Source organism: Aotus nancymaae, unplaced genomic scaffold (genome assembly GCF_030222135.1).
Source record: "Aotus nancymaae isolate 86718 unplaced genomic scaffold, 86718_ANA_hifiasm-v0.15.2.pri h1tg000014l, whole genome shotgun sequence".
Lineage (NCBI taxonomy): Eukaryota > Metazoa > Chordata > Mammalia > Primates > Aotidae > Aotus > Aotus nancymaae.
Window position 1 is genome coordinate 88,054,937 of NW_026988425.1, and position 15,937 is coordinate 88,070,873.

Genomic DNA, 15,937 nt, shown 5'->3' on the forward strand with positions numbered 1-15,937 from the left:
TTGTTAGCAATACACATATACTCTCCCACACATAGAACAATGCTTGGTCTACTGCTTTTTAATATCTGCTGAATAGGTAGCGTGAATTCAAATCATTTTAGCAATGGGGAAACAGAAAATTGCAGAGAGCTTAACTGAATTTCCTGAGGTCATGGTATGTCAGAAGGGCCACTAAATCTTTCAACTTCCAACTCATACCTTTAAACTCCTGCCTCTTATCCTTTTCCAGGTGATTGGGGAAGACAAGGTACAGCTCTGTCAAATGCCTCATTCCATTTTCAGAGGAGCAGAGGTCAGGTGCCTCCTACAGTTGAGGCCTCGCCAGAAAGACCATGGCCGCATTCCTCAGCGCTCAGGCAAGTGTTTTGACGCCTGGGTGCTCCTGTCTGGTGAGCCTAGCGTTCATGAAGCATACGTGACAGGAGAACGGCTGGAATATTGCTCAACATTGTCAGGTCGACGGCACTGGCTGCATGTAATTTGAGAGGAGTTACAGAATGTCAGCCAGACTTTTATGACGCACTCCTCTCCTCTTCCTGAGGATTGTTTGCATGTAGAGATTTCCTGCCTGCATTTTTAGTGTCAAATTTTTTGTGGTTTCTCAAGTCCCTTCGGCCATGTCTTACTGACTTACACAGAAACCCTGATGCCCCTGATAAAGCTGATGACAACTGAATGGAAAGAAGTCAGTGTGGAAAGCCCAGAAATTGTCCTATAGCTGGCCCTGTGGATTCCTCAGAATAAGTTTGCAGATAGCTTCACTTCCAGAAGTCCTGAGTTTCACTAGTTCCCCTTCTTTATGATGAATTGGAAAAAGGATCTATTCTGGGGTAAAGCAAAAGGGAACAGTGTACAGCAAAGATCCCTAGACCATTTTTCCCAGTGGCCCATTGCTCCTGTTGCTTTTTTCACGCCAGCTGGATCTCCCCAAGCCCCATGTCTGCAGCAAAGTCTCCGTGGTGAAACAGGTGAGTCACACTTTTCTGCTTCTCTGTAATTACAAACGTTATCACCTCATCTGACACAGAGAGGGTGTTGGTTGGAAATATGCATTAGGAATAAGCTCTTTGGAAACAGCAACACTGCCTTCATGAAATGAAGGCTTTTTAAAGAAAGTCTGCAGCTAAAGTTATAAAAATAAAGAGGAGTCATCTCTCTTTCCCTCTCCTACAATAATGGAAATAAAATACCAAAGTAAACAGCACTGCATCCATGTCCTCAGCACACGTGACTCTCTAACAAAACAATGCCGCCACCCCATCCCTTCTCGCCCATCTTCTTTGCTGTTCTCACTGTCTCTCGAGACTTGATTTAAAACTGCCTTCACTAAAAAGGCTTCCTGTCCCCCTTCTTGTCCTTCATGGAATATTATTTTGCTTCTGTAACTCAAAAAACCAATTTTGTTCTCAGGTCATTCTCTGTGTCCATCCTATCTCGTCCATCCTACAGATGAGATGTTCTTCCAGGGTAGAGGTGATCCCATCTCATCTTTTTATTCTCCCTCTGCTGTTCTTCCCATGGGCAGTCTTCAGTATGAGAAGCATCGATCTCAGATCTTACTCATTTCCAACTTGTACCAACCAAAGGCCCTCCCAGCCAAGATAAAAGCAAAGTCTCCTTCCCCCAGAGGACATGGGAATGCCCTCCCCCCGCAACAGTAGCCGGGGCATGCAAGCTAATGATGTTTCATCTTCCACCTCTACCCAAAAATGACCTTGCTGATACCATCTCCTATTAGATGACAAATCCGGATGTTCCTATTGCATGGTTGTTATTTGCCACATGCTTCCTGGACAGGTTTCTAGGTAACCTTAATGTCTGTGCTTCTGGGGAAGGAGGAGTAGAAAATAACTCACCTCTTCAGTAAGTGGTTTTAAAAATATAACAGTGTTTAAAAGCTTTTAGAGAGCAGCTCTCCTTCCGGCTGCTCCAGCTCTGTTTGCTTTGTGATAGGAGCCCCCATAACGCTTCGTGCTTGGCAACATCTGACGAGGACAGAAGGCAGGTTTAAAGCTGAGAAGATTGATTTTTCCTTTGTAGGGCTTTCTATGAGGGGCGTGGGAGAGAAGTCACTTGGGGAAGCAGTGGTCAGTGGGGTTTACTTCTCCATATGCTCTTCATTCGTGTGTAAGGCTAAACAAACACGTTGTCTCTGCAAGCGAATCCCACACCACAGAGAGGAGCAGTTTGTCCTTGGGGTCCTCGAGAGGCGACCAGTGACCTGGAGGGTGAAAGTTTGGAGCTCTTGGGGTCTTTCCTCCGACTCTCATTTCCATCCAAAACTGGCAGGGGACATGTACCCGAATTGCCTGTGTGTTTTGATTTGATGTGGCCACACTGTGACCACTCAGGCTCACTCCGGTGCTACTGAACTCCACGGTTCACACTAGACCCTACTGTCTCATTTTAGAAAGTGGGAGGAGATTTCCCCTTTGCCAGGGCTTGGGGTTTGCATTCCCCAGAGCATTGAGCAAGAGCCTCCTGTTTACAGAAATCTCAGGCCCCGTGATTTCTTCCTGTCAGGGTAGGAGAAGGAGTAGGCACAGAACATGGAGTCGATCTCGCATCTTCAGTCCTTTTGTTCTTTTCCAGCACGAGGTTACCTAGGAAGGGACACGTGGGACGCCGGGGTGAGGGGATGTATTGGTTGTTGGAACTCTGAAAATACAATTTTAAAATTGGCACCGTAAATCAAATCATTAGGTCTTCTGCATGTAGTTTTATTTTTTCAAAAACTTCATAAAGCTGTCTAAAAATACCTATGCTATATTTTTAAATATATATAGTTTTAAATATATATAGTTTAAAAAATTTTATTTTAAAGTGCTGTTGTAATTTCTTTGAGAGATGCACACCATCTACCTGGTTTACTTTTTGTGCAAATACACACACACTATATATATATGCATATACACATATATGTTTGTATATGTGTATATGTATATATGTGTATATCTGTGTATATGTATATATGTGTATATATGTGTATATCTGTGTATATGTATATATATGTGTATATCTCTGTATATGTATATATGTATATATCTGTGTATATCTGTGTATATGTATATATGTGTATATGTATATATGTGTATATCTCTGTATATGTATATATGTGTATATATGTGTATATGTATATATGTGTATATGTATACACATATATATATATTTCAAAGTTTTGTGAAATCTAGTGCTCATACAGTATTTGGTAACAACTAACAGCTACTAAATCAACCCCTAATCTTCTCAACCTCATCTGATGTGACTTAAAGCAGAAATGGTTCAGCCAGCACAGCAATCATGTATCTACCTGAGTTCACTCCTATGGGCGTATTGTCCACAGGTCCTTCTACCTTGGTGTGTAAACTCCATCTTATAATTTAGGAGAATTTGGTTACACAGCACCTTCTAGGTCTTAAAATAAAAATATCAATGCCCATTTTATATGGTGGGTCTATGTAGGATCTAGTGAAAATATGCACAAAAGTCTTTTAGAAGATATGGGAGATTGAGGTCATACAATTTTTTTTAAACATATGTGAAGAGAGTAAATACTTAGTGTTCATCAGCTCCATGAAAATGAAGATTCCAAACTACCACAGAACTAAGGAATAAACATTTATCATTTGGCTTTAAAGATTCTGAAAGTACTGGGTTCTATAATTGCCTTAATTGGGGTCACGCAAGGGTGGAACAATAGGAGCTAAATAGTTCATGTTAAGGCAGAGCAAGGCTTGAGTTCCAGATTTCCAGCAGGATTTAACTCCTGAGTCACATCAACCTGGGGTGCAAGATTCACTGGGAAGCAGGGAGGAGCAAAAGCCAGTCTGCAGAACTCTAGGAAGCAGTGCCTGATAAAGACCTTTAAAGTCTCCATGAATCAAAGATATTAAGATTCATTTTCTGCTACCCCATCGTCAGAATAAAGGCTATTCAAAGCCACAACATAAATATAAAAATGTTTCCCATGGTAACCACCTGGTTGATTAAAGTATTTTTCCTTTTTCCTTTTCTTCTGTGAATTGCTGCTGCCCTAAGCGTGTGCATGGTCTGCCTGTTAGCCACCTAAGCACATCTGGCAAGGCACGGGAGGTGAGGAAGGGCAGCTATGGAGGTGTGCTTTGGGAGAATGTAAAGGCAAGGCTGGGGACAGCTCTCACTGAAGGGTAGCATGCCTGCCCAGCCCAAGGCCAAACAGGATAAAGGGACAGCCCCGGCAAATGCTCCAGAGTGGGTGGATTTCACAGGGTACGGAACGGCTCCTTTTAGGTCCAAAGTGCTGCATACTTACTTTATGATTTGCAAACATTCATCTTCTGGCTGGAAGGCTGGAGGCAAACAGACAGCTCATTAGGAAAATAACCAAAGGGCTAAGTAAGATGGAGGCAGTAGGCAGCAGATCCCGGGCAGACGAGTATGGCTCACAGTCCTTCATGAGAGATCAGCGGCCAAGCCAAATCAATGCGTCCCTCCCTCAAAGGTCATTCATCTAGGGCTTTGTCAAACCAGGAAGGGAAGGGAGTTTCAAAGGGCCTTTTGTGGAACACACACAACTCTGGACCCTGAGATTCAAATTAGGATCAGGAAGCCTGTGTAGTAACTGCCTGCATGTTCAATGCTTAGCGACCAGCCAGGGCCCTCCAGCCTCCTTTTCTTTTTATGAGCACGAAGTTTTCCCTGTAGATTGGAGAGAGGTAATTAAAACACAAAACAAAAATCTGTCCCAATTGCAATAAAAAGAACCACCACCAAGACCTGGAGTTATTTACTTATTTGTGAATAGAACCAAATATATTAGATATTATTTGTTGTATGTGATTCAACAAATTGCATAGAAATTATATTAAAAAACCCAAGGCATTATTATTTGCATCATAGATCATACTATGTAGTGGCAGCATGAGAAATCCATCAAATATACATGCAGATATTTTTATTTATATACTTATGTGTGTGTGTATGAATATCAAAACAAAGCAAACCTATGAGTAGATCAGCAGTAAACTTGTTAAACACTGAGATAGAACTTAAAGTAGATTCTCCGTTGTTTATGATCTCCAGGTTCCTTTGCAGGATCCTACCTTCCATGTACATGATCATCTCATTCTTTTCCTTAGAATGGCCAATGGCTTCTCTGTCCTCTTCTCTCTTCTGCTAGTGTTATGAACATTAAGTGCTTTCCTGGAAAACATGGGCTTTGTGCCTATATTTATTATTTTGCTCTTCAATCTCATTCAGTTTTCAATCAACACACAGTTCTTTGTTTTTGTTTATGTCATTTTATTTAGTTTCACCAAAGGGCTCTGGGCTCTTTAGATGTTGTGTTGTGAAAAGAAGACCCGGCCCAGAGAGCAGAAGGCCTGATCCCCAGCCTGGGTCAGACCTTCTAGTCTAAGGCTCCAGCTGGTCCTTTAGGTTCTCTGCGATTCAGCCTCTGCAACTGCTTACCTCATAGAGTTGCTATGGACGTTAAACCAAATGATGACTATAAAAGCACTCAAATGTAAATTATGTGTTATTATTAGAAAAGTTTCAGTTTTATACCAAGACAAAGGAACACTGTTATTCATTTGACATGTTTTCTTTTTATTCTTATTCATTTTACGTATTTTTCCCTTCCATTTCTGTCCATAGTTCTCTTCAAATTTTGTAAATTAAAATGATGTCATCATTATTGAGTCATCATAATTGAGTCAGCCATTGAGAATATGAATCAGCCGAAACTCAGGGAAAAATAATCTCAAGTCCAGTAGGACCTGACATTATAGAGTCAATTTCTGTTGGTGACAAAGAACCTTATTTCTTATAAAGTTCTAAATGAAGCTCTAAGTCAAAGTTATGGCAGAACTTCTAGGACAAAGAATCGGGGAACTCCATGGGCGATACGTGGGGAGTCAGGGGAGTTCACAAGAGCTGCAGAGGGCAATTTTGAACCTGAAGGCCTAGTAACCTGCTATCATCCTTGAAGACAAGAATATCATAATCTCAACAAGCTGAATAAAGGCGGCCAACTAGTGAATCAAGCTTGTGGTTATGCAATGGTTTGCCCTGCAGTTCTGCAAGCTTGCTGACAACAGGTTCTCTTTCTCTCCACCCTTTCATTGAAGTGTCTTAGCCCAGGAGGGTTGAACCCCTATTAGAAGCCCATGCCTACATTAAATTCCTTAAGCATTGGTCATTATCATCCACCATGTTTCTGCTGTGATTGATGTATTTATAACTGGCAATTCAAGAAAGCTAGGGCAGGGAGTCTTTAAATCTTTGATTTAAAGACATGGCATCTTTTAGAAGTCTTGTAGAACCCTTGACCCTTTCTCAGAATACTATTTTTAAAAGCATAAAACTAAATACATAGGATACCAAAGAAACCAATTATGCTGAAGAATAGTTATTAAACACTTTGTAAAAATATGTGATATAGTCACATAGATGCTTCTTTATTAAGACATTAAATAAGATCTACTGATGGGTTTAATAAGTATTGTACCTTCACTCCTGTAATCCCAGCACTTTGGGAGGCCGAGGCTGGCGGATCACCTGAGGTCAGGAGTTCCAGACCAGCCTGACCAATACGGAGAAACCCCATCTTTACTACCAAAAATACAAAAATACAGGCATGGTGGCACATGCCTGTAATCCCAGCTACTCGGGAGGCTGAGGCAGCAGAATCACTTGAATCTGGGAGGCGGAGGTTGAGGTGAGCCGAGATCACACCATTGCACTCCAGCCTGGGCAATAAGAGCGAAACTCCATCTCAAAAAAAAAAAAAAATTAAATTAAAAAAACAAATATTGTACCTTCAAAATGTGATGAATGTAAATGATGTTCCAAAGCATTAGCAACAACTGTTGCTGACAGAGTCACAAGTGTTGATTGTTGTTTGTTACTGCTGTGGTTTGGATATGCTTTGTTTGGCCCCACTAAATCTCATTTTGAAATTTGATCCCCAGTGTTGGAAGTGGGGCCTGGTTGGGGGTGTATAGGTCATGGGGGTGGATCCCTCATAAATAGCTTGGTGCCATTCTTGTGGAGGTGAGTTCTCACTCTTAGTTCTCCAAGAGAACTTGTTGTTGAAAAGAGCCTCTCTGGCCAGGCACGGTGGCTCATGCCTGTAATCCCAGCACTTTGGGAGGGGGAAGCAGGCAGATCATTTGAAGTCAGGAGTTCCAGACCAGCCTGATCAACATGGTGAAACCCTGTCTCTACTAAAAATATAAAAACTAGCTGGGCGTGGTGGCGAGCACCTGTAATCCTGGCTATTTTGGAGACTGAGGCAGGAGAATTGCTTGAACCTGGGAGGTGGAGATTGCAGTGAGCCAAGATCGCACCACTGCACTCCAGCCTGAGTGGTAGAGCTAGACTCAGTCTCAAGAAAAAAAAAAAAAAGAGCCTCTCCTTTTTCCTTTCTTGCTGCTTCTCCTGCCACGTGATCTCTGCACCTGTTGGCTCCCTCACTGCCTTCTGCCTTCAGTGAAAGCAACCCGAGGCCCTCACCAGGACCAGATGCTGGCACCATGATTCTTGTACCGCCTGCAGAACCATGAGTTAATTAAAACTCCTTTCCATATAAATTACCGGGACTCAGACGTTCCTTTATAGCAACACAAATGGAGTAAGACAGTTACCTGCCTTCTTAATAGAAAAAATGCTAAATTTTAGTTACAGGTTAGTGAAAATAAGTGGGTCTTTCTCCATCCAAGTTTATAGACCCTTGGAATTCTATCCAAGAGCGCTTTGGGTGTCTGTAGACCCCAAAGTCAGCCCCTCTGCCAGGATGGCTTCTTTGCTACTGGACCAAAGGACAATCACAAGAACTCAAAGAACAGTATTACCTGTGTCTTTCTGGTATATCTACTTATAAAACTCAAATTTCACAGCTTGTCACCAACTGGCAAGCTTCTATAGTATAAGTTTAATGGTAAGAAATGATAAAATTCAAGTAAGATCTATAGTCAATGTATATTTGCTTTGTGTTTTTGCTGACGTGACCAGATGTTTCTACCACAGATAGTCATGGCTTTAGACTATTTGTCAAAATAAGCTTTTACAGTCATCTTGACTTTGATGCCTTCTAGTCCCCTTGAAGGAAGCTGAGAAGACAAGTACAAAAGTGGACTAACAGCTACATAAAAATAAGGTGAGGCCCATATCAAGATGTGGCATGAGGCTGGGCATGGTGGCTTATGCCTACAATCCCAGCACTTTGGGAGGCTGAGGCTAGGAGTTCAAGACCAGCCTTGGCAACATAGTGAGACCTGCCCCCCCCCAAAAAAAAAAATCTGGGCATAGTGGCACACACCTATAATCCCAGCTACTTGGGAGGCTGAGGCAGGAGGATCACCTGAGGTCAGGAATTCGAGACCAGCCTGGCCAATACAGTGAAGCCCTATCTCTTCTAAAAATACAAAAAAATTAGCCAGGCATGATGGCATGTGCCTGTAATCCTAGCTACTCAGGAGGCTGAGGTGGACGGATTCCTTGAACCCAGGAAGTGGAGGTTGCAGTGAACCGACATTGTGCCACTGCACTCCAGCCTGGGTGACAGAGCAAAACTTCATCTCAATCAATCAATCAATCAATCAATAAAAGTGGCATGAGAGTAGGAGCAGAAAGAGGCAAGAAATATTTAGGCTCAGGAACCAAAATGAGCCCAGGCTAAACCACATTTTAGAAAACTTCCTCCCCAGCCCCCAAAGCCTGGGAGCCACATTGAACACGTTTGCAGCCACTTCCCAGCATGAGCAGAGATACCACATGAGAAGAAATCAAAACCAAACTTACCCTTTTTTGGGGGTGGGGGCGGGGCTTGAGGGAGCTAGTTTTATTTTAGGGGCTAAAAGGAGGGAAAGGATGCATGGATTTCCTCAGTTAGGCAGTATCTGTGCAGAATGTTTTAAGGAAGCAAAGGAGTTTAATAGATGTTAGGAACAATGAGCTTTAACCTTTTCACTTGGCATAGGTTTTAATTTTGGCATAACTTTTTAAGGAGACATTGCTATCTTTTTTATCTCAATGTGTACAACTTATGCAGTAAATTATAATGGTGTTGGCCAACAAATTTTGTATACATACATATGTATTTGTGTAAAATATATATTATATATGTGTATATTTCTGTTTTTGTCTTATTAGCTAATACAAAGAAACTAGATAAAAAAGCATCACTTCTAGAAAATAAAAATAAATTAAAGGATAGCAAACCAAAAGGATGATACAGGAGTGCTCATGCTTCCTTAGTTGTCTGTTCTTGAGTCACTTACATGGTTTTTCCAGACAAATGTCTGAGGGAACTACCCCTGCTTTGATAAGGGTTGAGTCAAAAGTAGATGAAGGAACTGCTATGAATAGAGAAAAGGAAGCTCAAGCTGCTGGTAGGCTTAGGAAATGTGGAAATGAGATCATATTCAGAGAACAAATTTACTTTTAGTTTTGAAATAACCCCTTCTCTGAATTGATAAGTTCTGTGTAGTCCAGCCTGTGGAAAATACTCAGAATGATGAAGGTGCTGCCGGCGGCTGTGGGAAATGGACTTGGTTGGCTTCTGCTGGAGGTGGGGATTTGCTGCTCCTCCTGAGAAGAGGGGCAGCTAAGGGAAGGAGTCAGCTCTGCAGGTCAGGCCCAGGGCTTCTCTGTGTTCAATGCCATGTGCTTCACAGCAGTCTGAGTGTGCACATGACATCCTCAGTGTTGCTTTTGATTTCCATGTTTCTGAGAAGCAGTTAGTCTCACATTGATCTCAGCTTGGTGGTCCCTGGGTTTAGTGGAAACGCCCCAGCCATGCTTAATCCCATCCTCTGCATGTGGTGACACTGGCTCATGGACTTGTCTCTTTTTCCAACCCCTTTCACAGAAGGCTGATGGTTAAAGTCCCAGCCATAATTCTATCCAGGAATATACTTCCAAAATTCAAGGGAAAAACATGAGCATAAGTTTCCCTGGAACTCATCTTTGCAGTGTTTTAAATGGAATCCTGGAACATTTGTGGTCTCTTGCTCCTGTGAAGAGTTTGTTTCCTACTTTGCTTTATAGACGCCACTTCCTCCCTGGAACATTAGAAAAAAACCACTGCACACAGCATTCTGGGAGCTATAGAAGGATTAAGAATGACCTTTAGCTGAGGAACAAGACAGCACAACCACAGGAGCTTCTGGTCTACTTTCTTTTCACGTGTACATTGTTGCACCTCTGTGGAAAGCACTGGCCAAGTTGGAAGCCAGCCTCAAGCAAACCCTAAGTGTTCCAGAGAAATAGCCTTCAGTCAGTACAAAACTTGCCTAAAGACTCACCCAGATAAAAACCCAGTTCAAATCTGCTAAAGGTGTCTCCCACTTGAAGGGTAGAGGGTAGGGATTTCTTTCTAAGTGAGGGAACATAAGATAAGGCATACATTATGAGAATACCATTTCCTACATGTTATTAGTTGACAGTTTGAAAACCACTTTCACAATGGTTGTCTCATTTGTTTTTTGTTTTTTTTGGTGGGGGGGGCAGGAAAGTACAGTGTACATCATTTAGACATAAGGTTAATAGAACAAGAGCAGTGATATACAGCTAAAAGTTATACAATCAATTACATAACAGATAAAACGAGGTAAGAATTTTTTTTTTTTTTTATTTTAACACAGAGCCTCATGCTATCACTTAGGCTAGAGTGCATTGGTACGATCTCAGGTCACTGCACTCTGCCTCCCCGGTTCAAGTGATTCTCATGTCTCAGCCTCTCAACTAGCTGGGATTACAGGCGTGAGAGCCAACACACCTGGCTGATTTTTGTATTTTTAATAGAGATGGAGTTTCGCCGCATCGCCCAGGCTGGTCTTGAACTCCTTGCCTCAAGTGATCTGTTTGCCTTGGCCTCCCAAAGTACTGGAATTATAAGTGTGAGCCACTGCTCCCAGCCAGAACATTCGTTTTTTAAAAAGTCTTTGTATATGTTAGATGGTTAATACAACAGATGATGGCAATTAAGGAATGAAGCATATTACACAAGTAGACTTAATTTGGAAAGAAAATAAACATTTACAAAACAGCTATGAACCAGGCATTATGCAGGGATTGACATGCATTATTCCACTTGATCCTTACAATAGGTTAGTAATATTAGCTAATTTTCCAAAGAAAAAGAAAAAAAAACTCTGAAGTTCAAAGAAGAGTGGCTATACTGAGGCACACAGAAATTGTACAATCTGATGGGTGAGCATATATCTTGCCATTACACCACCCTACCTCATTACTTAGGATAAATGTTGCCCATGATTTCTTCTTTTTCCTTTTAATTTTGCCGTCCCTTCATCTGAATGTGATTATACTCTTCTCAGTCTATATAGTGCCTTTCATCATCATCATCACTGTCATAATAATGGTGATCATTCATTGACCTCATTAAATGCATCTTATTATAGTTATTTATAGATTTCTCTTCTTACCCGTGTTAGTTACACCATATGTTCCTTGAAAGTAGATCTCAAGTCTTATTTATTAAGCAGCATCTTACATACTGTTCTACATCTATTATCTCCCCAACAAGTGCTTTTGAATGAACTAAGTGAAGCAAAATGGCAGGCCTGCAGTCCTAGCTACTTGGGAGGCTGAAGTGGGAGGATCCCTCAAGTTTGAGGCTGCAGGGAGCTATGATCACACCACTACTCCCCAGCCTGGATGACAGAGCAAGACCCTGTCTCTAAACAGAAAAGAAATAAAAAACCAGAGCAGAAATGACATTTTACAACACATTAAGAAAAAGACAAAGGACACATTTTTGTTACTGGATCATCATAACAGTCATGGTCAGTGAATCAGGATGATAATCTGGTGAAATTGACTTGCTTATGAGTGTCCTTTAGATTCTATTCCCATCCTGGCAGCACTTCTTGGGTACCTTCCAGGACCTGCTGTCCACAGGCTCCAGCCTGACCCTCTTGCCTTGTCCTGTTCATCCTGCCGCATCCTGTCATACTCCAGACCAGATGGTCCTCCAATGTTACTGCTTGGTTTCCGGTTTCCATCTTTATCTCATCATCTGGACTTGATGCCTGGCAGAGCTTCGGATTCTCCTCTTCTGTTGGTTGTCTCAGGACAAGTCTGGAATGCCCTTCTGGGAACACTGATGTCCCATGCAAGTGAAAAGACACAGGCTGGAGGAAACATTTCTTTTCTTTCTTCTCTCTCTCTCTCTCTTCTTTGTGAGCAGAGTCTTGCTCTGTTGCCCAGGCTGGAGTGCAGTGGTGTAAGCTCGGCTTACTGCAACCTCTACCTCCCAGGTCCAAGTGATTCTGCGATTCTCCTGCCTCAGCCTCCTGAGTAGCTGGGATTACAGGCGCACACCACCACACCCAGCTAATTTTTGTATTTTTAGTAGAGATGGGTTTTTGGATGTTTGCCAGGTTGCTCTCAAACTCCTGACTTCAAGTGATCCACCCACCTTGGCCTCCCAAAGCGCTGGGATTATAGGTATGAGCCACTGTGCCTGGCCAGTCACCATGCCTGGCCAATTTCTGAAAAGAGGAACTTATAATCTTAGGTCACTTGTCAATGTCCACACCAGTACTTAGTGATCAAAATTTACTATTTGTAGATTAATTTCTAACTGGCACCAGTGATTACTAAAAAATCAGAGACCAACACTTTTCAGCCTAGGATGGTGAAGAACATGGACTCTGCAGCCGGACTGCCTGGGTTCAAAGTCCAGCTCTGTGAAACAGCTATTAATAGGTGTGTGGCTCTGAAAAAGTACTGAACCTCTCTGTGACCCATCCATACAATGGGGGTAACATGTGTAGGTTATCATGAAGAGTAACTGACTTTTCAAAGTGCTTGCAGCAATGCCAGATGTACAGCGAGAACTATTTATTTGTTAAATATTTGCTTTCTCTGTATTATTCTCCTGGGAATGTTTGGCTCTCACTTTCATAGACTGTTAGCCCCTTGAGGGCAGAGACTGTGTTATCCTCAGTACCTAGAATGGTGTGACAACAAGGGAAATATGCCATAACTATCGTACCATTGGTTTTAATGAATGAATGAGGATTCTGGAGGCAAACTATCACAATCATAAAAGTTGATTACTTATTAGTCCTGCCTTCTCTCATATTTTTTTCTTTCCTTTGTGTTTTTACATCAGATGCTTCTGCCTGGGACAGGCTGGCAGAGGCAAAACCTTGACTGGCAGCATCATGGACTCGGTATCTCACTCAGCTGGAGATGAGCTAACTAACTCAACAGCTGATAAATAGAAAGCTTCTCAGAAATAAGAATCCCAATTCTAGTTTTTACAAAAACTCATAAGTTTAGGGCTGTGGTCCTATCCTAAAGTAAGTATTGCTAAAGGGAAGCTGTGAAGAGAAATGTTATTTAGCATCAGAATCTGCATTTTTGAAATTAGGTTGTAAAAGATGGTGGCTTCCGTCTTAAGTGAGATCACTTGTGTTCTCTCTCTTTCAACTCTCACTTTGGGAGAAGCCAGCTGTCATGTGTCAGGACACTCAGGCATCCTGTGGAAAGTTGCACATGGTGAAGAACAGAGGGCTCCAGTCAAACAACCAGTGCCAACAAGCACATAAGTCAGCTTGGAAGTGGATTCCCCAGCCTCTGTCAAGCCTTGAGACAACTGCCATCCCAGTCAATAGCTTGGTTACAACCTTGTGTGAGACCCTGAACTCAAACCACCCAACTAAACTGCTCCTAGAAGTGGTTCATCCAGAGAGATATACGTTTCCCCCCAGCATAAACTCTAAGAAAACTTTATTACATAAGTTTATAAAGGATGCTGGATAACAGAGTCGTTGAGAGCAACTGTACAAACAAAAAACGGGATGTTCCTTATATCACCATTACTTACAGGGGCCTTAGCTCTGATAAGAGATGGCTTAAGAGGCTGGGAACTAGGCTGGGCTCAGTGGCTCAAGCCTGTGATCCCGGCACTTTGAAAGGCCGAAGCAGGCAGATCTCTTGAGGTCAGGAGTTCAAGACCAGCCTGGCCAACATAGTGAAACCCCCATCTCTACTAAAGATACAAAAATTAGCTGGGCTTGGTGGCAGGCATCTGTAGTCCCACCTACTTGGGAGGCTGAGGGAGGAGACTGGTTTGAACCCGGGAGGTGGAGGTTGCAGTGCGTTGAGATACCAAGTGCCACACTGCATTCTAGCCTGGGTGACAGAGAGACTCTGTCTCAAAAAAAAAAAAAAGGCAGGGAACTAGAGCACAGGTACATGGCATTCTGGGGACCTGACTTGCTGTAGAAATAGTTTTTAGCCTAAAACCTTAAGTAGCACTTCCAAAATCTGTGTTCCTTGGAAAACTGATTCTAAGAGACTCTGATAAAATGGGCACACTGTGGTCTCTAGGCCCTTTTGGAGAATATTTCAGCATATGAAAGGTGTAAAAAGTCCTTCATAAAAATAAGTGTTATCTGTTAAATCTAGCGTTTTTCAAATGCTACAAAGGCTAAAGAACCCTTTTTGGGTAATGCCTACATTCCCCGGCATTTATTTGGGAGATGCGAGTCTTACCTAGGAAGCTGATCCTTACTTTTCACCATTCATTTGAATCACCTGGTGAATTTTACAGACACCCTCTTCCTAGGACTCACCCCAACAGATTCTGGTTCACTTGGTCTGGGTGGGGGCCTGGGCAGTGGTGTGGTTTAAAAACTCCCCAGGTGATTCTTATGAACTAGACAGCCGAGAACACAAATCACCTAGCACACTCGTTTAAGCACTGATTGCTGGGTTCTACCCCATGAGGTTTCCATTAAGCAGGGTTGGGGCAGAGCCTGAGAATTTGTATTTCCAACAGGTCCCCAGGTGCTGCTGTTGCTGCCGAAGGTCAGAGGACACACTCTGAGAACTGGTGCTCTGAAGAACAATGGGTAAGCATGGCTGTCAGGCTATCCCTATCATCATCAGTTGTATGTATGGCTGATAGTTCGGAGTACAGAACAAGGGTGTAGAACGCAGATTTCCCTTTGTTCTGAGCTGAATGCAAACAGCAATTCCCATAAGTTGCACCAACAGGTGGAAACTGAGTCTGTCCAAGACAATTGTGTCCCACCTCCAGGCAGAATACATGAGGGGTGGTTACAATAGTGAGTGGGGCCCTGAGGGCTGTCAGTTATCTGTGGAATGGCCTCAACGCAAGGGTGATGTTAGCAGAAAGGCAGGCATTTTCATAGCAGATTGAGTGTTTACCTGGTTGAAGAAGCCGGGGCAATGAGGAATGCCTGGCTCAGAGCACAGCAGGGCAATGGAAATGGTGCCTCCTGTAGAAAGGGATTGACATCAATACTCTTAGGAGAAAAACTAAATTTCAAGGACGCAGAACATCAGTGGGCTGTGAGGAGACCTTGCTGCGTCCCCCCAGTTACCAGGCCTATCTTGGGGCCCAGAACCAATCCTGAGAGGATGAGCTCTTAAGGCAGGCTGACGGGAGGTGGGTATAATGGGGAGACAAGACCTGCTTTTTTGTTTCTGAGACTGTGTGTTGCTCAGTCGCCCAGGCTAGAGTACAGTGGCACAATCTTGTCTCACTGCAACCTCTACCTCTGGGGATCAAGCGATTCTCCTGCCTCGGCCTCCTGAGTAGCTGGGATCACAGGCGCCCACTACCACGCCTGGCTAATTTTTGTATTTTTAGTAGAAACAGGGTTTCACCAGGTTGGCCAGGCTGGTCTTGAACTCCTGACCTCAGGTGATCCACCTGCCTCGGCCTCCCAAAGTGCTGGGATTACAGGCCTGAGCCACCACGCCTGGCCGAGACCTGCATTCTTGTCTAGCGCTGATACCAATCGACCTTTCTGAGCCTGTTTCTTCTTGGTGGTTTATCACACCTCATGCTAAAAATAGTTTAAAAGAAGGACCCATTGAGAACGTCTGGAAACATTTGTAAAAGGGATAAAGCATTGTACCTTGTCAAGTGGCCTTGTGAGAAAATACTGCACTT